Source organism: Vicia villosa, linkage group LG4 (assembly GCF_029867415.1).
Source record: "Vicia villosa cultivar HV-30 ecotype Madison, WI linkage group LG4, Vvil1.0, whole genome shotgun sequence".
Lineage (NCBI taxonomy): Eukaryota > Viridiplantae > Streptophyta > Magnoliopsida > Fabales > Fabaceae > Vicia > Vicia villosa.
In genome coordinates, this window is record NC_081183.1 from 138,190,868 (window position 1) to 138,215,503 (window position 24,636).

Genomic DNA, 24,636 nt, shown 5'->3' on the forward strand with positions numbered 1-24,636 from the left:
TGTTGGATTTTATTTTCATATTTTAAGATTTTACAAAAAAGAGCGAAGATCTCACCGAAATTGGAGAGTCTAAAAATTAATCTCTAAGAATTTTTTTTTTCATTGCAAAATTTAACCAAAACCCTCGATTAATGGGCAATTGTTCTACCACTAAACTAATGTATTTTTTTATGATTTAATTTATAAATAATATTTATATCAATATATTTTCTTATTGTTATTTTAATTATTAGCAATTCTTAATATATTTTGATCTTTAATACAAAAAATCTTATTTAATCTCTTAGAAAAGAAGAAGATTAATTTGATGAGCAATGCTATTTAACACCGTATGCTCTTACACCGTAGCTTTGCAGCACATTTAATTATAGCACATTATTTAAGACAGGCAAAAAATAATAAAATATAGGAAAAAGTAGATTGTACCGTATTTATATACGGTGCAGTTGTCATTCTAAATGTAAACCTATCATTTCTCTAATTTGATTTGCCGTATAATATCGGTTGGAAAGTGATTATCTCAATGAAGAGTGACAGTCTAAATACTTGTATTTGTATGTGGGAAAAAATGAAATGAAGTATTCTCAATTAGCTTTTTTATTACTTAATAATAATAATAATATATCCGTCTACTACATTGAAGTGAAATGAGGATTGACCTATTTGTAAAAAGATTTCAAAATAATTGGTCTTTCAATTTTCTACAATGTTGATCTTTTTTTCAATTTTCTACAATGTATGATATTTATGAGAAAATAAATTCCTAATTTATTGTTTAAAGTGAAAATAATATATTAATGTAAACACGAGAAAAATGTCTGCGTACATCACCAATACTCGTTCGAACGTACATGTAACCATATCAAAATCCGTTCGAAGGTACGGGTTATTATATTTTTTGTATAACTAAAAAAAAATAAAGTGAAAATAATGTATTAATCTAAAGACAAGAAAAATGTATTATTTTTAATTATTTATTTATTTAATATTTTTATTTTGATTTTTTTTAAAAAATTTAAGATAATTTATTTTAAGATAATATATGGAAATTTATTGATGTAAAATAAATTTATTTTTATTTTAAAAATATGTGTTTCTTTAAAAATAACAATCTATTTTGATTAAAAAATTTGTTTTTTTATTTATACTTTGAAAACAAAAGTATGCGTACAACGAATATATGAATGGTTAAAATATATACTATTGATGTAAAATAATTTTAGTAAAAAAAATATTTTTCTTTTTAAAAATATGTCCTTCCTTTTATAATTAATAGAAATACATATTTTTAATTCAAGTATGTCTTTCTCATATTTAAATATTGTTTTTTTAATATATATTACCATTAGATTAAAAATATAATTAAATAACATTTAAGTATTTAAGTTATAGTTATGAATATAATTAAGAATGCAACATAAACATTCTTTTTTCATCCCCATTTTTTTTATATCAATTAATATTTTGATATTTTATAATTTATTCAAAATTCTATGACAAACTGGTGACAAATACGCGGTCCAAACCTGTACCCGTGCATAATAAACGTACGAGTAATCATACCAAAACTCGTGCGAACGCACTCACTAATAGCACATCATTACCGTGTGAACGCACAAATAATCATACCAACATTCGTGCGATTGCACATGTTATTATATTTTTTTGTACAAATAAAAAAAATAAAAACTAGTTGTACTACTCATTTTTCATTTATTTTTAGCCTAAAACTTTATTTTCATTTATAATTCTACTGATTTTTAACTAATTTTAATTTTAGATATTTATTTATCTCATTTATTAAACTATAAATCTTTTTATTATTATAACTCTATCAATAAAAACACTTTTTATTTTATTTTTCACAATTGATTTTTATAGAGCACGTGTTTAGTAGTTTTTCTTAACAATAGTTATTTTTAAAAACTTATACAATTATCTTACAATTTATTTTTTTCAATAATATTTCAATTTTTCTAATTTATTTAAATTTTTATGATAAATTGATGACATATCAGCGATCCACACCAAAACTCGTGTAGACATACAGATTTTCCACTAGTATACAATAAAAACAATATATATCCTAATGAATCTAAAGATTGACGGTGTTTATTAGTTATTTGGGAATATAATTGCTCTAATATATCTTGTCTTTTGTCAAAAATTATTTTAAATGTTTATACATTGTTTTTTTTTTGCAATTTAGTTTTATTCAAAAATATATATATTTTTTATTTATTATTTAAATGTGAGTTAAATTTTTTTCTCATAATATATTTAATCATTTTCATTTATCAATCACACGAGTCATTTTTTTCCTTTTTTATATAGTTATTTAATACATTTGAGTTTATATAATTATTTTAAATTCAGATCTTTATCTAAGTATATTTTATACTCTAACAAATAAATTTATTTGTGCGGGAGCACAAATATCTTACTAGTTTAATAAAGAAAATTAATTTTTATAATTATTATTTGAAAATAATTTTATTATATACTAATTTTTCATATTTTGTTAATTATTAATTATATTAAAAATATAGTCTGCAAAATGAACATTTTTGTGGCGTGTTTACGGCGACGCAAATCTAACACGTATTTTTTTTTGGCGTGTTTACCACATTGCAAATCTGTCTACACCGCACTCTATTCATGTGCCTATCTTTGGAATCAGACTTTGTGACGTGAATTTCACGTGACAAAGAATTGCGACGTAAATATCACATGGCAAATTTGTGACGTGATTTTCACGTGTGACACATCCCCGTGTCATTACTCACATCGCTAAATGATAATTTGTGACGTGATTTAATTCTTTGTGGCGTAAAAATCACGTGGCTAATGAGTGTTTTTTATAGTGATATTGCTTGGCTGAATGCAACTTCGAGAGTACTTATAGCATGTTTGAATTGACTTTTGAAAGACTCAAAATCAATTCTAGAGGTGTAGAATTGATTCTGGGTGATTTTGAGGTATTTGTTTTATCAAAAGTAGAATTGATTCTGCCTCCATAATTGATTCTACTTGAAGCTAGAATTTGTAGTTTCTATCTCCAAAATTGATTCTGGATAATTTTTACATTGAAATTTATTGTTCAACTCACTTTTCCATAAATGTATCCAAACATAAATCAATTTTGCTAAACTCAATTCTGTTAAAATCAATTCTACCAAACTCAATTCTGGTAGAATCAATTCTGTTTACCGCCAATCTAACACACCTTCAGTATGGTTGCAATATTCTCACAAAAACTAATTCTTAAATACTATTCATGCAACAATATATATGAGTCACCTGCTATAGAGATAAAAAAAAAACACTTATAAAAATGGATTATAAATAATAGAAAACAGGAAATAATAATTAATATATTTTTATTTAAGTTTCGTGATACATTTTATTACATTGAATTTCGCAATACATACGAATTACTTATTTATTATCACTGAAACTCTCCAACACATAGCAATGTATGTATGCACGACATGCACACACCTACAAAGGAAAAACAAATATTAATAAATAATTTAATTTTTTAGTGAAAGTCTAAACCAAAGATGAAGAGAAGGAAAACCTATTTACCATGGCTTAAGCTAAGGATGACTTTGTTAGCAATGTTTTCTACATTCTCTCACACAGTTATCAAACTCCGCACCCAGATTCTTTTTGATACATTCTGCGTCACATTTTATTTCACAAAAAGGCTGTACCAACTTGGTAGATTTATATTCTTGAGATTGAGAGATGGATTCAACTTGTATTACAACTAACATAGTAATTAACATCACCACAAGACTAGCTTTTACGGTACTTACTGCCATAACTCTATCAATTTTTGTTTAGGCTCTGTTGTTTGTGATTTTCTTACATTCTACGAATGATCTTATTTATAGCCAAACTATTGTATGCGTAAGATATTCAAACGTATGTAAAAGACCTAGCGACAAGGCTTAATCTAGAAAAACACCTTTACCTAATATGAAACTATACAAATAATATATATATATATATATATATATATATATATATATATATATATATATATATATATATATATATATATATATATATATATATATATATATATATATATATATATATATATATATATATATATATATATATATATATATATATATATATATATATATATATATATATATATATATATATATATATATATATATATATATATATATATATATATATAAAACTATTATTACTATTAATATACCAATTATTAATGTTATTATTAGTATTATATTCTTCATATAAAAATGTACTTTTTTATTAAAAAATTAAATGATAAATATTTAAAACAAAAGTAAAAGATAGATGTTGAATTACCTAATATGAAATTTGAGTTGAATTTTTTTTTTCCTTTATCTTTATTCTTTCAAAATAAAATAGTTTACAAATTAAATATTGAAAACTTTCACTGTTTTTATACATAGACTTCCTGGTCTTACATGGACATCCTCATCTTATCTTAATTTTAATGTTAATTTATATATATAAAATTGTGAAGATGATAACTATATCCACATTTCATCTTGATAGTAATCTAGATAAAATTCTAGCTTCATGCTGACGTGACATTTCCATAATAACTTTCACCAAACCTAATTCTATTTTACTTTTCAAATTGATTTTTTATTTTTTTCTTGAATTAAGAGTCTTATAAAATTAATTATAAGAAACAAATTTATAATATTAAATTTTATATAAATTTTAAAATATTTTCATATCATACCATGAATTTATATAAAGAGACGTATTGCAAGATTTTTTTTCTTTTCAATAAAGACATTTAAAAAGGCTCATAAAAATAATTTGAATTTTTTTAACAAACTAATAAAATAAAAACTCATAAAATAAAAAATATTTTGTGATTTAAATTTTAAAAATATGAATATTATGTAATCTTTTGATGTATAATAAATAGTTAAGACAAATGTTTTTCATATTGTATAATAATACTCAAATTTTAAAATTTGTAATAATATTAATTGTTTAATACTCAAATGCCACTGTTAAAAGCAATAATAATAATAATAATAATAATAATAATAATAGTAATAATAATAATAATAATAATAATAATAAATTTTTTATACCATTATATATTTTATACAATTTTATATTAAGCTTCTAAATAATTTTAATATTCAATATATTATATTTCTTTTAAATGTAACTCATACATTTTGCCTAAAAATAAAAGTCAAATAATTTTGTGGTTAACTTTTACAGTTTATATCACAATTTACATTTTTTTAAAGATTTTTACTATCTTTATAACTTATAGTATCATTAAATATTATAAATTTTTAAATTTCTTTTCTATTTTATAAATTTGTAGTAATAATAATAAGAGGCCCGCTATTTAGGACGAAAAGAAATACACGAAGGCAAAATATTTAATTACTAAGAAAATATTTTCTTAATAATATTTAGCCTTCTTAAGAAATAGTATTTTCTTAATAATAATATAATATTTGACTACCATTATTTAAAATGATAATAATAATAATAATAATAATATAATAATAATATTTTATACAATTCTAAATTATGTAAAATTATATATTTACCTTCCAATTTTTTTAAAAATATTTTATACAATTCTATATCTCTTTCAAATGTAACTCAAGTAAAATTGTTATTAATAATAATATCAATAATAATAATAATAATAATAATAATAATATTTTATATAATTTTATATTTTATACAATTCTATATTCATCTTTGTAACATTCTTAGATTGCTAATCACACTAATTATATTAACATTGATAGTTAGGCATGATTATGATGATTAGTAATTAGAGGAGGATGTTAAAATATATTGGTGAAGCTAAACATGATTAGTTTATGAGAGTTTAAGTGGAGGACATATTAGTCCTTTTACTTGTGAACTACATAAACCAATTTTGTAGTATCTAACTGATTTTTTCCTTCCCATCTGTTCCTTTTCACTCTTAGAGAAATTCTGAAATCAAGAACAAGAGGAGAAGAGGAAGAGAGGGGTGGACAAGAGAAGAAGAAGAGAGGAAGAGGATTCCAAGTTTCTTGCATGCAACATCATCATCCTTATCACCATACTAGCCTCCATCTTTCATCTACTTCCTTTTAAGATGGGTTTCTAGGTAGTGCCTTGGGTAAATTGTTAGGGTTTATGATAATGGGGATTTGGGGTTTTGAGAGTATTGCATGTCTTGGTGTGAGCTTGATGATCATGAATGTTGTTTTGCATGTTCTATGAGTTGTGAATTTTTTTTGATCCTTGATAACATGAGTGTGTATGTTGGATACTATGATATCTTACTTGTGAATTCATGATAATTGAGCTCTTGCCATGTCGAGTTAGCTTAGGATGAGAATAGAATGTGTTTGGAACTGATTTAATGCAGGAAAAATGGTATTTTAGATCTGGTTCAGTGAGCAATCGATTGCTATAATGGTGCAATCGATTGCACTGTGAAAAATTGTGATTTTTGCTTCTAGTTCAGTAAGCAATCGATTGCATGGGTTAAGCAATCGATTGCATGGGTTAAGCAATCGATTGCACTGTGAAAAATTGCCATTTTGGACATTCTGTTCATTGAGCAATTGATTGCACAACAATGTAAATCGATTGCACCTGACGGAAAATTTTCCTTTTATAAGATTCCTAAGCTTCCACAACTATAGAACACTCTTAATTATTATAAAAATCAATGTTTATATTATTCTATCTTGATTAATAAAGATTAAGACTTGGAAAGATGAACCTTAGGAAGCATAAGTAAGAGTAATGGTTGGAAGTTGTCCGTTTTTCCCTTTTTTCCTTTAAATGTCTCCTTCCAAGATCCTACAATATATTGTTGAAGTAAGTATGGGACAAGGGGTTAGAGAACAGACAGAAGGATAGTAACTGCTCATAGATCATGGTTGATCTGAGAATGAGGCATGTTACACATATATGTTGGCTACTTCTTGCGAGATGATTCCAAGGATGCCCCAGTGCCATATATATGCAGGTTATTTCCCGAGCTTGAGTCTCGCGAATGGGTCGTGCTCCATAGTTCAAGAGCTATTCTTCGGGGATGAACTCCTAGAGATGTGGGCCACCACCTTTCCTTTGTCACCTCCCATTACGGGTGAATGTCGTTGTACGACTCGGACCCTGGGATATTGGGGGAGTTGAATCGTAGTGTTGATTCAATGTTGATCTTATGATTCTCTATAGTCCATATGAGTTACTTACCACAATGTTGGAAATAAGATTCCTTCCCTAGGTTGAAGTAAAGTACTTCGAAACTGTATGGGTAAAGACTTGCTAGGGCTTTCGTTTCGAAACCTTGTAGAGCCGAGTGAACCCTAAGATAGAGAAATCCACTGAGATTAGTATCTCACCACATTCCTATTATTATTTTTGCAGATGCTTCTTTTCAGGAGAAGGGGAAAAGCAAAGCGGCGTAGTGATGGGTGTGATGGATGTTTCGTGAAGCTTCCGTTGTAGTCTTTTGTTCTTTTGGCTATTTTATGTTTATGTATTTTGGATTACTAGTGTTGTAACGAATACATAACTTATGGCCGTTTAGGCGTATTGTATGTTTTAGTACCATCTTTTGACTATGTAATACATTATTCTAGACATATGTTTTGCATAGTTGTCACAATCTTTCAATTTTTTAAAACATTTTATATAATTTTATATTTCTTTCAAATGTAACTCAAATAAATTTTTCTTACAAAAAAAGAACAGTCAAATAAAATTTTCATTAATTTTTATAATTTATATCACAATTAACATTCTTTAAAGAATTTTACTACCTCTTTAATTCATATTGTTATTAAATATTATAAACTTTAAAACTTTTTTATTTTTTTAAAATTAGTACCCATATATATATATATATATATATATATATATATATATATATATATATATATATATATATATATATATATATATATATATATATATGTTGAAGATGTGAGTCTCTTCCATCTTCTGCAAGTGAAAGTGAAAACCAGGAAAGAGAAGCTAATGCAAAAAGAGATTAGATTTCATTGATAGTTAACACATACACGTGTGCAGGTTTTATATATCCTGAATACACACTCAGCTAAGGGTAACTATACAAGGAAAAGTTTGTTACCACACTGTAACAAACTATTAACTGAAAGTAGTTATGTAGTACATCTATGTATGTGCATGGAGAGTTTATATCATACATTCAGGTAATTACCATAGAGATATATATATATATATATATATATATATATATATATATATATATATATATATATATATATATATATATATATATATATATATATATCTAACACCCCCCCTCAAACTGAAGAGGTCGATGGAGGGCAGAGAACCTTGAGTTTGTGACGCAGCTGTTCAAAGGCAGTAGAACCAAGTGGTTTAGTTAAAGTATCAGCAATCTGAGCAGCAGCAGGAACATGTTGGATCTGCATTCGTTTGGCCACGACCCTTTCCCGCACAAAGTGAATGTCTAATTCTATGTGCTTCGTACGAGCATGTAACACAGGATTATGGGAGAGGAGAACAGCACTGAGATTGTCACACATCAGAACTGGTGTGTGAAAAGGGATGTGAAGCTCTGCAAGTAACGATTCCAACCATAACAATTCAGAGGTGGTATGAGCCAGCGCACGATACTCAGCTTCTGTACTCGACCTGGCGACTAACGACTGCTTTTTAGAGCTCCACGCAACTAGATTAGGGCCAAAATATAAGCAAGATCCTGAGGTCGATCTTCGGTCATCTGGATCGCTAGCCCAATCAGAGTCACTATAAGCGCGCACAGAGAATTTAGAACCTGCAACTGAAGGGGAAAGAACCAAACCCCAAGTAATTGAGCCACTCAAGTATCGTAGAATACGCCGGACAGCTTCCCAATGAGAGTCCAGAGGGCTTGACATGAACTGACAGGCTTTGTTCACACTGAAGGAAATATCAGGTCTTGTTAAGGTAACATATTGGAGAGCTCCAACAATGGACCTGTACAAATGAGGGTCAGCAAAAAGATCGGTGCCATGTTGTAGCGGCGGAAATTTTGAGTTTAAGTCATTAGTTAACTTAAATCGTTAAAAAAGCAAGAGTCGCCACCGAACTTTTTTAATTCCAAAAGAGGAAAGGGAAAAAACTCGAAAAAAAACCACAAAAGAAATCTGGATACGGGGGTTGGTTATGTAAGGGGAAGGTGTTAGCACCCCTCACATCTGTGGTACTCCACAGGAACCTTTTGAAAATCTGTGTTTGTGTTAAAACTATTTTTTTGTTTGCTAAAAGAAATGAGAAAAGAAGTATATACAAAAGAAAAGGTTATTTACAAAAGAAAAAGGGTATTTACAAAAGTTTGCTCGGTAAGATATAAAATCTTGTGCCTACATACCTCCTCAGTGCAATGGAGAAGTCAGAGCATTTGTAGTTCTGCTCAAAAGTTTTGAAAAAAGGTTTTATTTGAAAACAAGTTTTAAAGGGAAAAGAGTGCAAGCGCACAAAAGAGTTTAAAGATCACATGACAAAAGTCAAGGTTTTATTATGGAAAGAGTTTTGAAAAACAGGTCGATGGCGGTGCTCAAGGCACTCGACTTACAAAGAGTTGGTTGAGAGCTTGGTATATGGACCAAGTAATGCGGGGGTGAACAGTTTGTTTAAAAAGAAGATGGAAGAAGTAAATGGAAACATACAAGCTAATACATGTAAAATCCATACAAGCAAGCATACAAGTTCAAGCATAAAGGGATGAACATGAAAGAGGTATAATAAGGGTGTACGTGCGAGTGTGCATGTGTAAGTACGGTTGATGGCGATGCGTGAAGTGCAATCGACTTATGGTAGAAAACGGCTAAGAACCTAATTTTAGTTTGAAAAACGGTTAAAGCATGCAAGCAATAATAAAATAAAGCGGTAAAGGAAAGCGGTAAAATTATTACAAGGCCTCGGGGATGGGGATTACACACTTAACGAATGGGGATGAAACTTAAAGGAAATTATTACAACCCAATCGAAAATTAAAGCGGAAAATAAAAGGATAATATGTACAGAAATTAAAATGAATTATGAATATCCACAAGATAGTCCAATAGTTCAATGATAGTAGTACCTCACAAAAGTCGAACAAATGTTAGTCACGGATATATATAATGATGCATGAAAAATGATAAAGAAATGCTAACAAATATTAATCAAAATTAACTAACGAAAATATAGAAATAAGTATATTAGAATCTAAAAGAAAATTAAAATTAAACAACATATTTTTGATATTTTTTATGAGAAATAAAATCTAATAAATCTAACATAATAAAATATTTTTTGTATTTTTTGAAATTAAACAAATATTAAAGATAAACTATATGAAACTAAATAGTCAAATAAAACATGCTAAAACAGTAAATGAAAGGGTGTGAATAGAATTTGGCCGCTGGGCTTTAGAGATTTAAACAGCAGGCCCAAAGTCACAAGGATAGTGAAGATCACAATAGGGTGCAGCATGAAATGGGTGTTGTGAAGAGCAAACCGAGTTGGGTTTTCTAACATTAAGCCCAAAATCAAATTAACACACACAAAGAAACCCTAAGGATTAAAACTATCGGCCTCCCTCTTTCTTTCCCAGCCTCACGTCTCTCACTCTGTTTCTAATTCTCTCTCAAAAATTCTCACAACAATAGCATAGCAACAACAAATAACCTCTCATCTCTCTCGATTCCGATTCTTTCTCACTCAAAAATCAAACAAAGCCGACAGTAAACATACAACAACAAATAATCATGGAAAGCATTGAGAATTAACAGTAGCAATACAAACAAAATAGAAACAACAAGAACAAGTGCTACACAAATTAATCTCATCTTAAACGGAAATCAAACGACAACGAAGAAGCAACGAAGTCAAACAAACACGAAATCCAAAAGCAAGTGAATGATTCTGAGTTCATTACCGAATTTGACGGTGAGTTGTGTGGTAGCTGTTGCGTATGACTCTCGGATCTGTTGTTGTTGAAGGACGTTGCGCTGCGAACTGATGTTGATGATTACGTTTCAGATCTACTGAGTTGATGTTGAATCCGATGACGTCGACGGTTGCGTTGAAGCTGAGTGAAACGAGTGAACAGATACGTTGTGCTGCGATTCGTTTCTATGAAGATGATTGATGGTTGTGAGATTGGATCGGTGTATTTAGCTTTGGTTTATGAACGCAAGGTTTTGCGGTTGTTTTGGTGTTGATGTGCAAATCGGTGAAGGAAGTGATGGACAAAGGTGATGGTGATATGAAGGTTCCGATTCGGTTAGGTTGTTGTTGATGGTTTGGAACGATTTCAAACAGGTGAGTATGAAGGTTTATGAATGATTATGGTGATTGATTTTGAAGTTATGAGTGGTGATGAAGGTTTCACTGTGAGTGTTTGGAGGAAGCTTTTGGAAACGATTTTAGCAGAGTAACAGTGCCTTTTCTTCCCCCCTTTTTCTGTGAGTATGAGCATGGTTATATAGTACAGTGAGAGTGAGGATAGTATGGTAATTCAGGAGAGGATTGAGAATCAAATTTTGTTACAAAATTGATGAGCTGGTGCTGATTTCGTGGGATGCAGAAGGAAGGAAAGAGAAACGCGTGAAGGCTGTGATGAAGATATTTTCTCTTTTTGTCTGTAGTGAGCATGAAGAGTGTGATGAGATATGGATGAAGAATTTGTGGCCCTTGATGATTTCAAATGAAGGGTGGAGATTGGATTTGAATGAATTGTGAATTGAATTTGGATGAAAAAAACGTGAACTCCCTTCCCTTGGCTTTGCTTGAAACGTGAAAATTTCTTTGAAGTGGTCCCCCGCTATTTTTGTTCAAAAATCTTTTAACACTTGGCTTGACTAAAAAATGCTGATGGGCTTTGGGTCAAAATGACATGGGCCCTCTAATTTTGCATCCCTTGATCGAATTGGACCTATACAAAAAAAAACAATAAAAGAAGAAACAAACAATAACAAATATGATAAAATTGATTTATTAATTTTAATTATAAACTCAACTTAAATCTAAATTGAATTTAAAATTAAAATTATAAATCCTAAAAAGGATTAGTAAAATAAACAAAATGCTATTAATTCTAACATGATGTATGAAATAAATGTATATCTATTTTTTTTTTTTATGCAAATGATGCAAATGAACTTATAAGATGCTACATATATTTTTTTGATTTTTTTTTTTTCAAATGAATGCAAAATGAAAGTTATGTAGATGAAAAGTCAGGGCAAAATTTAGGGTACAACACATGTTTACTCAGCTTGTAGGTGCTTAACATAGGAGTAGGAACCCCATTTGCACCACTCATCTTAGCTCTGGAAAGGAGATCTCTGACATATTTAGTTTGGGTGAGAAGTAGAGACCCATTAGACTGAGAATGCACTTCAATTCCCAGAAAGTAACTGGGTCTGCCTAGTTTCTTTAGAGCAAATTTAAGATGTAATTTGTTGATAAGATCATGAATGAGAACAGAGCTGGATCCAGTGATCAAAATGTCGTCCACATAAACTAAGGCATATAGAGAAGTACCTTGTTTGGAGTAAACAAACAGAGAAGTGTCACATTTGGAGGCAGTGAAACCAAACTGCAGGAGAGCTTGAGTGAGCTTCTCATACCAAGCCCTAGGGGCCTGTTTAAGTCCATAGAGAGCTTTGTGAAGCTTGCACACAAGAGACTTGTCACTAGATACAAAACCAGGTGGCTGGGTCATATAAACTTCTTCCTGAAGAATGCCATTCAGAAAGGCATTGTTGACATCAACCTGTTGAATATCCCATTGATGAGTAAGAGCAAGGGTTAAAATAACTCTGATGGTTGTTGGCTTAACCACAGGTGAAAAAGTTTCTGTAAAATCAAAGCCCTCCTCTTGATGATAGCCTTTGGCCACAAGCCTGGCTTTATACTTATTGATGGACCCATCAGCATTATGTTTGAGTTTGAAAACCCACCTGCACCCTACAGCTTTTCTATCAGGGGGCAGAGTGGTTAAAGTCCATGTTTTGTTTGCTAATAGAGCATTGAACTCAGTCTGCATAGCTTGTGCCCACTCTGGTTTGCTCAGGGCCTGTTTAGCACTTGTAGGTTCACAAGTAGTGTTGGCTAAAAAGGCTTTGGGTTTTGAATGGCCCGTTTTGGTTCTAGTTAACATTGGGTGATCATTGACTAGCAAAGTAGGAGGGGAGCCAGAGGCATTAATAGAGGGAGAATTTGAAGAACTAGAGACAATAATAGGAGAGGAGATAGTTAGTTCATTTGAGGAAGGAGATAGGTGAATTGAGTCTGAGGTAATAGAGACTCTGGGGGGAGAAGATGGCAGCTCACTATGTGTAGTACCCTCAGGGTTGTGAGCTGGAACAATAGGCAGGTTACCTGTATTACCCTCAGGGTAAATAGGCAGTTCATTTGTGATGAGATTTACTGAATTATCCTCAGGATAAGTAGATGAGTTAGTAGGTCTAGAGACACCCTCATTGTGAGGCATAGAAGTGAATTGTTCAGGGGATAAAGAAGGGTGCTGGTGATTTAGTGTAGGACTAGCATTGGCAGACTGCACACTGTGATTTGACACAGGAGGACTGAAGTGATCATTTTGGGCAATAGGCATAGTATTGGACACATGTGTAGGGGACTGGGACTCTGCTTGGGATAGTGGAGAGGCAGACTGAGCATTGACCAAGGAACCTGGTACAGTCACAGCAGGACAAGGTAAAGTACATTGGTCCTGCATGGAACTTGTATTTGACTGCACAGTGGGAAACAACCTGGAAAAAGGAAATGTGAACTCATCAAATGTGACATCTTTGGACACATATATCTTGCCCTCTGTACTGAGACACTTGAACCCTTTTGTGCTGGGTGGAAACCCCTAAGTAGACACATTCTTGACTTCTAAGTTCCAGTTTGTGCTTGTTATAGGGTCTGAGGAGAGGGTAGCAAGAGCAACCAAATACCCTTAGAGTACTATAATCTGGCTGCTTGTCATACAGAGCATGGAAGGGAGAAGACTTGTTAGGTAGTGAGACAGTAGGAAGCCTGTTGATCAAATAAGTGGTAGTGGAAAAGCTGTGGTCCCAATAGGTCATGAGAATTTTAGAATGAGCTAAGAGGGTTAGACCCATCTCAACTATATGTCTGTACCTTCTCTCAACTGTTCCATTTTGATGTGAAGTGTGAGGGCATGTCAGTCTGTGTGTAATGCCTAGTTCAGTCAGAAATTTTGTGAAAGGACGAAACTCACCACCAAAGTCTGATTGAACAGACTTAATTGTAACCTGGAATTGTGTTTGAACAAACAAATGGAACAACTTGAATGCCTTAAGTGCATCAGATTTTTGTTTAAGTAAGTACAGCCAAGTATACTTGGTACAACCATCAACAAAGGCTATATAGTACCTATAGCCCGAGCTAGAGGGCAAGGGAGAAGGTCCCCACAAGTCAGTATAAATGATATCAAACGGACTAGAATAGATAGTGGTAGTTAAAGGAGCATGAATTCTATGTGCTTTACCAAGACTACAAGCAGTGCAACAGAAAGAACTATGTTTATTAATAGCAGAAATGTTACATTGTTTGAGAATTTGAGCAACAGAATGAAAATTAGCATGCCCTAGGCGATTGTGCCAAAGAATACTAGTATTACTACTTTTATTACTAGAGGAATTTAAATTGGAGGCAACATAGCTATGAGCACCAAGAGAAACACTCAATGCTGTATCAAGATTATTGGACCTGGATTGCTTCAATTGAGGCAGGAGCTTGGGAAAACAATAGAGACCACTCGCATCAAGTGAGCCTTCAACAAGGACCTGCTTAGAAGCCTGAGATTTTATATAGCATTTATTAGGCAGGAATTCAAAACTAACATTGTTGTCACTAGAGAACTTTGAAACAGAAAGAAGATTTCTAGTAATAAGAGGTACATGAAGGATATTAGTGAGAACTAAATTATGATTTGGGAAGATGTTAGAGTAAAATTGGGAGGACCCTACTGCTTGTATATCTAAGGACTGACCATTACCTACATAGATTTTATTTGATCCTAGGTACGATTTCTTGTTATGTAAGTAAGAGATATGAGGAGTCAAGTGATGTGAAGCACCTGAGTCGGCGAACCAGGCTTGGGACTCCAAGTCTGATGGCAAGGAGTACTCCTGAGTGAAGGGAGACTGTTGGTTTGTAGTGGCCATCATAGCTACAGACTGAGAATTCTGAGATGCACCTTTGGTGGCTTCTTGACCAGATGTTGTTGCTTGGCCTGACTGGGCATTTGTTGCAGAAGGTGGTGCAAAATTCTCATCAAAGCGGTGCCAACAAGACATAACTGAGTGCCCATACTTCCCACATAACTGACAGGTAGGTCTGTTGCCGGTGGAGTTAGTGACTCTGCCACGCCCTCTTCCACGGGGAAAGCGATTTCCACGCCCGCGGTTGCTTGAGTAAGCTCCTCTGGAGTTACCAGCTTCATGTCCTGAATGAGCAACATTTACAGCAACAGTTGATGTAGCCAATTCTTGGCGAAACTTTTCTAGCTGTGCCTCCTGAACATAGAGTAGAGCTTCTACTTCGCACAGTGTTAGTGCAATTGGACACCCATACATTTGCATAACGAACGGACTATACTCCTCAGGGAGTCCATTCAAGATTGAATCAATTTGGTCTTGATCAGTGATTACATCACCTACAGCCAGCAAGGAATTCGCTATGGCTTTGATCCTCAGGACATACTCAGTGATTGATTTGTTCCCTTTCTTGGTAGACTTGAGTTCCACTCGCAATTGACGAACCCTAGCTTTCATCTGTGCATTGAAGAACTGATGAATCTTGTCCCATACCTCAAACGCGTGTTTGCAAGCTAAGACTCTAGGCAGAACAGATTCAGAGATAGTAGAGAGCAACCAGATGAAAACAGCTTGGTCTTGAACAAGCCAAGATTCATACTCTTCAGAAATCGTACCTGTGATACGATCTTGATCGGACTGAAATTTCTGAGGAATTTGCGGATTCACGACTATTCTGTGCATCTTCTGAGTCAGAATAACGCCTTCAACCTGTTGGTTCCATAGGAGATAGTTGTTTTCTTGCAACTTGATTGAGAGTTTGGGACCAAAGGAATTGGATTTGGACGAAGTGATTGTTGATGAAAGGACTTGCGTCGGAGAAGGTTCTTTAAGTGGTGAGGTCTGGTTATCTGAGGACTCCATTGATGATGCTGCAGAGACGACGATAGGACGCAGGTGAAGCGGAAGCGATTTGGATCAGAAAGCGAATGATACCATGTTGAAGATGTGAGTCTCTTCCATCTTCTGCAAGTGAAAGTGAAAACCAGGAAAGAGAAGCTAATGCAAAAAGAGATTAGATTTCATTGATAGTTAACACATACACGTGTGCAGGTTTTATATATCCTGAATACACACTCAGCTAAGGGTAACTATACAAGGAAAAGTTTGTTACCACACTGTAACAAACTATTAACTGAAAGTAGTTATGTAGTACATCTATGTATGTGCATGGAGAGTTTATATCATACATTCAGGTAATTACCATAGAGATATATATATATATATCTAACAATATATATATATATATATATATATATATATATATATATGTCGCACGCTCGCGAAAAATGAACAGAGTCGCCACTAATATATTTATCCCATAAGGGAAAGGAATATCAGGAAACCTAACAAAGGAAGGAACAGGGTCTTGCGACCAGAGAATAGGGCACGAAAGTCGGTTACGCGAGGGGAAGGTATTAGCACCCCTCGCGCCCGTCGTACTCGATGGTATCCACCTATGTTTGTTTCTATCTAAAGGGTGTGTACTATGTCTATGTCTATATGCGAATGAATGCAAAAGGAAATACGGGGAAAAGAAGGAATATTTACAAATGTGCTCGTTCAAGCCCCGCGACTTGATGCCTACGTATCCTTTTCAGGAATCAGAGCGCCGTAGTTCGGCTCACGATTTTCTGTTTGTTTTTGTGTTTTTTAGCTGGGCGGCGTTAACGTTCGCGCTCTTGCATAAGGGGACAGCCTAGGATGCAATGGAGCGGAAATAACGGTGCCTTTAAGAAAGCGAGAGGAGAGAGAGAGAGAGTTTGAGTGTTTCGAGGAAATCCCTTAAGCAAGGGAAACTCGAATTACTCTTTGGTTTGTGTTTTTTAAAGATTGGGAATTTACGCCTGAAATGGAACCCTTAAGCAAGGGAGATCCAAGCACTCGAACATTCCCTTAAGCAAGGGATGTTCAAGCTTCCATTCCCTTTTTAAGAATTTTCACTTTGATTATTAGTGTTTTAAGTATTTTCTTTGTATGTTTTAAAGGGATTTTATTTTGATATTTTTAGATGTTTTAAGTTGTAAAAGAAAAAGAAATGAAAAGTGGGGGACTAGCCTAATTCTCTAACCTAATGTTATCATGGTTTCTACCTAAGGTTAGGAGTAAAAGAAGCATGCAAATTAAAGTCACAATAGAAGCAAAAATTTGAGAAACACAATGGTACAAAAATCGGCATACAAGCATATAGTAGCAAGTCAAAGATATAGTACAAAATGAAATAAAATACTACTATTTTCATGTTGATTTTTATGGGAGAAATTGGATTGCAAGTCAAGTAAAAGACTAAAACAAAATAGCCTAAAACTACTATTTTTTATGTACATTTTTTATGTGGAAAATTATGTACTAAAGTCTAAAAATGATAGTAGAAAAATCAGTATTTTATCACCTAAAAGAAAATAGAAAAAAAGTCTAATTAAACCTAAATTCTAGTGATTAAAAAAAGAGGAAACAGGGGGGTGTAAGTTGAAAATGAAGGTGTAGGTAGCAGTATGGGCGCAAGGCCCAGTCAGATCAAGGTCCATGAATGTTTGTTTTTTTGTTCAGGTTTTTTACAGCCAAAAAAGAGCATGGGCCAAGGAGGAGGTGAAGATAGCAAATGGCCCAAGGCTGATCCAAGACTTTTCCAGCATTCAGATTTTTTTGACTCAATTAACACCAATTTATTCAAATCAAATGTCATTAATTTTCATTAGTCTCAGTTAATATCAGTTAATTGCAATTGATCTCCTTAATTAATAATTAATAAAATAAATAACAAAAGGGAATTAGGTTACCAATTGAGACGCATCGGCTTCCTTCTTCAAAGAGAATCCCTTCTTTATTCTCAGACGTGAAACGGCCGCATCCCCCTTTTTCCGATGAACTTCGACGGCGTTACCATACAATAACCTCCGTCTCCGCCTCCTTCGGCTCTCGCTTTCTCTTAGCCATCGAAACAAACACCTACTCGCGGCCTCTCCACTCACGAATAAGTCACAGCGGCGGCCAGAGATCCTTCTCATTCCACCGTCACCATGAACAGCGACACAGACTCTCCGCTCTCCTCTCACTCGCGTTCTCATTCGATCTCCTTCTTTCCTAATTTGCAATCACATTATTCATGCTTGATTCAGCCGGAGAAGCTTCAGAGACGATGAATGACAAGCGAAATTGTTGATGACGATGCGTTGTCGAAGGCTCTCGGTTGAAGATTGATTGGATACTGATGGTGATGAATGTGACGATTATGTGGAGGTTCGTGATTGTGAGGATTGAGCGATGAAAACCGATTCCGGCGATCGACGAAGAACTCCGATGAAGATTTTGTGGTCAGTTTTCCTTGCTACAACCTTTTCCTTCATATATTTTCTTAAGAATCTCTTCTTCCGCTGAACTGTGCCTCGGTTCCTGTTTTTGAATTCTGAACGATTTGCTACCGTTGTTGTTGCTACATGATGATGATTCTGTTAAGGATTTTTTGGAGATTGGATAGGAGATTGAGGTGCTGTGAAGGTGAGGTATGAAGGTTGTTCTTGCGGTTATGAAGCTGTGTACGGAGATTGAACAGATGAAGATGGCTGCGATTTTGAGAAGGTGATGAAGATGAAGAAATTGAAGAGAGGGATGAAGGTGATGATGATGGATTATGGTGGTGGAAGTGGAGAGAGGAAGTGGAGAGAGGAAGTGAAGAAGTGAAGAAGAATGAAGATGAAGTTGATTGTGGAGAGTGGTGGAGCTGTTGAATATATAGGTTGATGGAGGGAAGAGAAGTTAGTTACAGAGTGAAGAGATCTCAGCCCTTGATTGAGTAGGTTTGTTACACAATAGATGGAGAGGATTGAATCTGTTTCAGAGGTAAAAATCTATTCCCTGCATTCTCTTTTCTTGTTAACTAAATGGTTATAGTTAGTTTCAATTGGTTATGGAACTCTGTTTTTGTTTTTCTGTTAAATGGTTTTGATTCTGTTAGTCTGTTATGATGAGCTGGAGGTTAGTTAGCAATTCTGTTATAGGTTTTGTAGGTTGTTAGTGTCGCACGCTCGCGAAAATGAACAGAGTCGCCACCAATATATTTATCCCAAGGAGGGAAAGGAATATCAGAAAACCTACGATGAATAAGAACGAGGTCTTTCGACCAGAGATAGGGTACGAGAGTCGGTTACGCAAGGGGAAGGTGCTAGCACCCCTCACGCCCATCGTACTCGATGGTATCCACCTATGTTTGTTGTTATCTAAAGGGTGTGTGCTATAAATCTAAAGCTTAATCACTAAGGGAATGCATGCAAATGAAAGAAAAATAAACACGGGGAGAATAAGGTTTATAAATAGTTGTGCTCGTTCAAGCCCCGCGACTTGATGCCTACGTATCCCTTTCGGGAATCAGAGCGCCGTAGTTCGGCTCTTTAGTTTTTGTTTGTTTTTGTGTTTTTTAGTGGACGAAGTTACATTCGCACTCCGCTGCTCGACCTCTGGAGTCTTAAGCTGGGAATGGAGCGGAAATAACATGTCCGATTAAAGAATGCCTCGGAGGCGAGATAGAGAAGAGAGTTTGAGCGTTTCGAGGAAATCCCTTAAGCAAGGGAAACTCGAGTTACTCTTTGGTTTGTGTTTTTTAGAGGTTGGGAACTTACGCCTGAATGGAACCCTTAAGCAAGGGAGCTCCAAGCACTCGAACATCCCTTAAGCAAGAGAAGTTACAAGCTTCCATTCCCTTTTTATTAGTCAAAGTATTTATTAGTCATTTTTTATGAGTTTTCTTGGTATTTTTTATGGGAAGTTTATTTGGATATTGTTAGGTGTTTTAAAGTTGAAAAGGAAAAGAAACTAACCTAAGTATGAAGGGAATTTCTACCTAATGTTATCATGGTTTCTACCTAAGGTTAGGAATAAAAGAAACATGAAAATTAAAGTCACATCATGAGCAAAATTGAGTAAGGATACAATGGTACAAAATTATACACAAGTATGAAGTAGCAATTCGAAAACATAGTACAAAATGAATTAAAAATACTACTATTTTTTATGTTGATTTTTATGAGAGAAAGGGAATTACAAGTCAAATAAAAAGACTAAAAATCAAATAGCCTAAAAACTAATATTTTTTTGTGCACATTTTTATGACAAAATTGGATTAGTCTAAAAAGATTAGCAAGCAAAATTAGCAATTTTATCACCTAAAAGAAATAGCAAAAACTACTAATTAAAACTAAAATTGGAATTAAAAATAAAAGAGACACAGGGGGTGTAAGTTGAATCCTAAGGTGCAGTCATTGGAGGGCCCAGGGCCCATCAGGGAGAAGCCCAACAAAGGTTTTTGTTACAGATTTTTGTATGCCAAAAAAATGCAATGGGCCACAGGGAGGTGTGATGTAGCAATTCGCATGGCCCATAGTTATTGTTTGTTTGATCCAGTTTATCATTCTTATCAGATTTTTATTATTGGATTCAATTATTGCTAGTTAAATCCACACTTATGTGACATTAACACCTTAATTAATATATTAATTGGCATGATTGTACGTTACTAGCTTAACATCATACTTTAGGTAAAATATAATTAAGTGATAAAATGGAAGAGTGGAATCTAGGTTTAGAAATGCGCCGTTTCGTCTCTCACTCTCGGACTCCTTCTTTCTCGTTCCATCTTTCCCCTCCCCAAACGGCGCCGGAGAATTCCTTCTCCGAACGGCCACCGTCGCAAGAGGCCAACCGAACCACCGTCTCCTTCCATCTCTTATTGTTCCATCCAAAACATCTTTGATTCAAACGAAACTCAAAATCCCCAATCCGAACCCTAACTCACTCAGATTGAAATCAAACAAAAAGCTGACCCTAAACTCATTCAAACATTGCACCATGGGGTTCAAACAACGATGCTATGCCATGAACAGAGAGGATTTAGGCTTACCTGAAGTGAGAAGTGTCGAAGAAGACCGGAGTGTGTTCTTTGCCGATGCTTGAATCGCGAAATAAACGCGAGAATGAACCTTGGCTCAGGTGCGTCTCGATCTTTTTCTTTATGCTTTTGAATCGTCTTCTTCTTCTTGACTCCGTTTCTTCTTCTCTCGAGTTTTGATTTCTGAATTTTGCCTTGGATACGTTGCTCGCGATGATGATGATGATGATATTATTATTGCTGCTTTAATGTTGTTGCAGAGATGACGTGGATCGCGGCTTGAAGCTTTTACATGGAGAAGATGGAGTTGATGCTTGAAGTTGCAAGATAATTGAAGATTCAGTTAAACGATGGTGATTTCAGAATTGAAGTATGAAGGAAATCGAAGATTGGAGAGAGTGAAGTGGTTATCAAGATTGAAGGTTGAAGAGATTGGAAGTGGTTTTGAAGATGATGAATGGAGTGAAAGAATGGATCGAGGAATGGTTATGGAGGTTGAGAAACTGTGAGGAAAATGGTGGAGAGTGAAAATGGTGGAGAATGAAAAAATGGAGGATGAATCGAGAGACTCTGAAATGAAGCAGAGAGCTGATTTTATAGAGCCAATTCTCAGGTTAGCTCAATTCTCTTTTTCCTGATTTTCTGTTCTGAATCTGTTATGTGGTTGTTGATTGTTGAGAAGTTAGTTAGGTACTTGTAACCGAATCAGTTAGTTCTGTTAGAAGTTATGCTTGACAGTTGGATTAGTTAGAAGAGTTTGTTATTTCTGTTAGGGGAGTTAGGTTGTTAGGATTGGTTGTTGGAAATCTGTTACATGTCTATTATCTGTGGTTAGAGATGTTAGGGGTTTTATTGGAGAGTTAGAAGTGAGTATGCCCATGCTGAATCAACAGATTTTCTATGTGCAGGTCTTTTAAACGGTCTATCAATATCAATATGCAGGGCTGAATTTGTTAGTCATGCCACTGTTTTTTTTTGTTGAATGCTGCAGGGACCCTGTTTATGTGGAGAAGCTGGCAGGTCTTGGATCATTAGTGAAACAGGGGGTATGTCCGCATCAGAACTTGGCAGCAGGCTGTTTGGAATTATTGTGCTGAAGACTTGAGACATTTCTATTTGTAACACATGACACAGAGATTAGGAGCACTGATACTTATCATAAATTTGTTGTATAACTCCCCATGTAGTGTAATGAAGACTTTTATATGGAGTTCATTGGTACTGAACTTGAGTTTGATCATGTGTGAATCTTAAGTGAATATATAAATGTCACTTTGATTAAAGTTTAAATAATTGCTGTTTGAATAGATGGAAATTGCAATGGATCTAAATGACCCTTTTGAGACCAACTTTGACCATGTACACTTTTAAATCAACTCTTGTAAGCGCTTCAAACATCCATTTACCTCAAGTATCATGCTTGCTCATTAGTGTTCTTTTCTCTTTTTTTTTTTATCCAAATAAATTTGAACTTAGCTTTTCCCTCCACTATTTCCGTATGATTTCTTGAATTCTCACTTTTGCAAATCTTGAATAATCACAACATTACAAGATGAAAGCCAAAGCTTAATATGGACTTTGGTCAAAAGTCAACCTTTTATGGTCACTTTGACCAAAGGTTAACCCTTTAGAAATTGACTCCAAAAATTAGGAATTATCCCATAAGCATCTTGTAGACCTCAAATTAAAGCAAATACCTTGCTACACTCTGCACTTTAATATTCAAATAAGGACTTGACGAATCACACTTGAGAGAAGTAGAACCCACTCTCTAGGATCCTTGATCCCATACCAAGTTTAATCAATTAATGAAATATGATGCATCAGATGACCTAATGAATGAAATTATGAGATGCATAAGCCAATAAAAAACAAAAATCAGATGGGCAAATTTTGGGGTGCAACAGCTGCCCCTATTTAATCATCTTAAACCTGAAGGTGAGATTGGCGTTAGCCTTTCGCAAATTCAAGGTGGAAGAAGATTAAATACTAAGTGAACCTGAAAATTTGCATTATGAGAGATATGATCCACTGGGGAAGAAATGGTGTCAACTCCATTGAGGAAGAATGTATCAATTCTGGATTGATCAAATTAACTCTGAGTTAGAAATGAACTGAACATCAACTCTGGGTTGAAAAAGAAAAGGGAGGCAACTCTGGGTCAAAGAATAAAGGGAAGTCAACTCTGGGTTGAGGAAGAAAGGAAGAAAGTCAACTTTGGGTTGAGAGAAGGTAGTTGGATAATGACTGTGGGTTGAAAGCAGAAAGATGAACAATTAGAAATAACCGTCAACTCTGGGTTGAGTAAAAAGATAACCATCAACTCTGGGTTGAGTGGGAAAGGAAAAATATAACCGTCAACTCTGGGTTGAGTAAAAAGATAACCATCAACTCTGGGTTGAGTGGTAGAAGGATCAACTCTGAGTTGAATAAAAGATAACCGTCAACTCTGGGTTGAGTGGGAGAAGGATCAACTCTGGGTTGAATAAAAGATAACCGTCAACTCTGGGTTGAGCGGGAAAAGGAAACAAGAGATACCGTCAACTCTGGGTTGAGTGGGAAAGGACAAAATATGACCGTCAACTCTGGGATGAGTGGGAAAGGAATCAATTCTGGATTGAGAATGAAAAAGGAAATCAATATTAATGGGATGAGATATAAGCATCACCTCCGGGTTGAGCAAGGGTATCAACTCTGGGTTGAAGAAGAAAAGGAAGTCAACTCTGGGTTGAGAAAGAAAGAAGATCAACTCTGGGTTGAGAGAAAGAAAGAAGATCAACTCTGGGTTGAGAGAAAGTAATTCAACTCTGGGTTGAAAGAGGGAAGATAGACAATTAGGAGTAACCGTCAACTCTGGGTTGAGTGGGAAGGAGAAATAAGATCAACTCTGGGTTGAATAAAAGAAAAGATATCCTTCAACTCTGGGTTGAGAAAGGAACAAGAAAAAGATCAACTCTGGGTTGAATAAAAGAAGAGATAACCATCAACTCTGGGTCGAGAGGGAAAAGATAATTAACTCGGAGTTAAAAGATGAATGGAAAGTCAACTCTGGGTTGAACACAAAAGTATCAACTATGGGTTGAAGAAAGATGAACATGATTGACTTTGGGGGATGACACCACAATGGTAACTCTGAGTGATCCAGTGGAATATCAATTGAATGCTTGTAGGGACCTCATCTGATGAGTAACTTGGCTTATGCTTCATATGTAATGTCTGATTTATTTTATGCACTTCTGAAGATGTGATGCAATGATTTCTATATGCAGTGTACTGATGGATCGTTCAGGGTTTCTGCTTTGCGTGGAATAGATCAGGTGGAGTTCTGAAACTCTGTTTGAGATTCAAGGTGAGGTGGATGCC

General features: G+C 34.2%; 1 long non-coding RNA gene across 1 annotated transcript; it reads right to left on the reverse strand.

Moving 5' to 3' along the window:
• Positions 1-3,363: 3,363 nt before the first annotated feature.
• Positions 3,364-3,848, reverse strand: LOC131599774 (uncharacterized). The gene is made up of 2 exons (XR_009282907.1): positions 3,589-3,848; positions 3,364-3,501 (listed from the first exon to the last, which is right to left on the reverse strand). It is a non-coding gene; the product is annotated as an uncharacterized LOC131599774 (long non-coding RNA).
• Between the last annotated feature and the right edge of the window lie 20,788 nt (positions 3,849-24,636).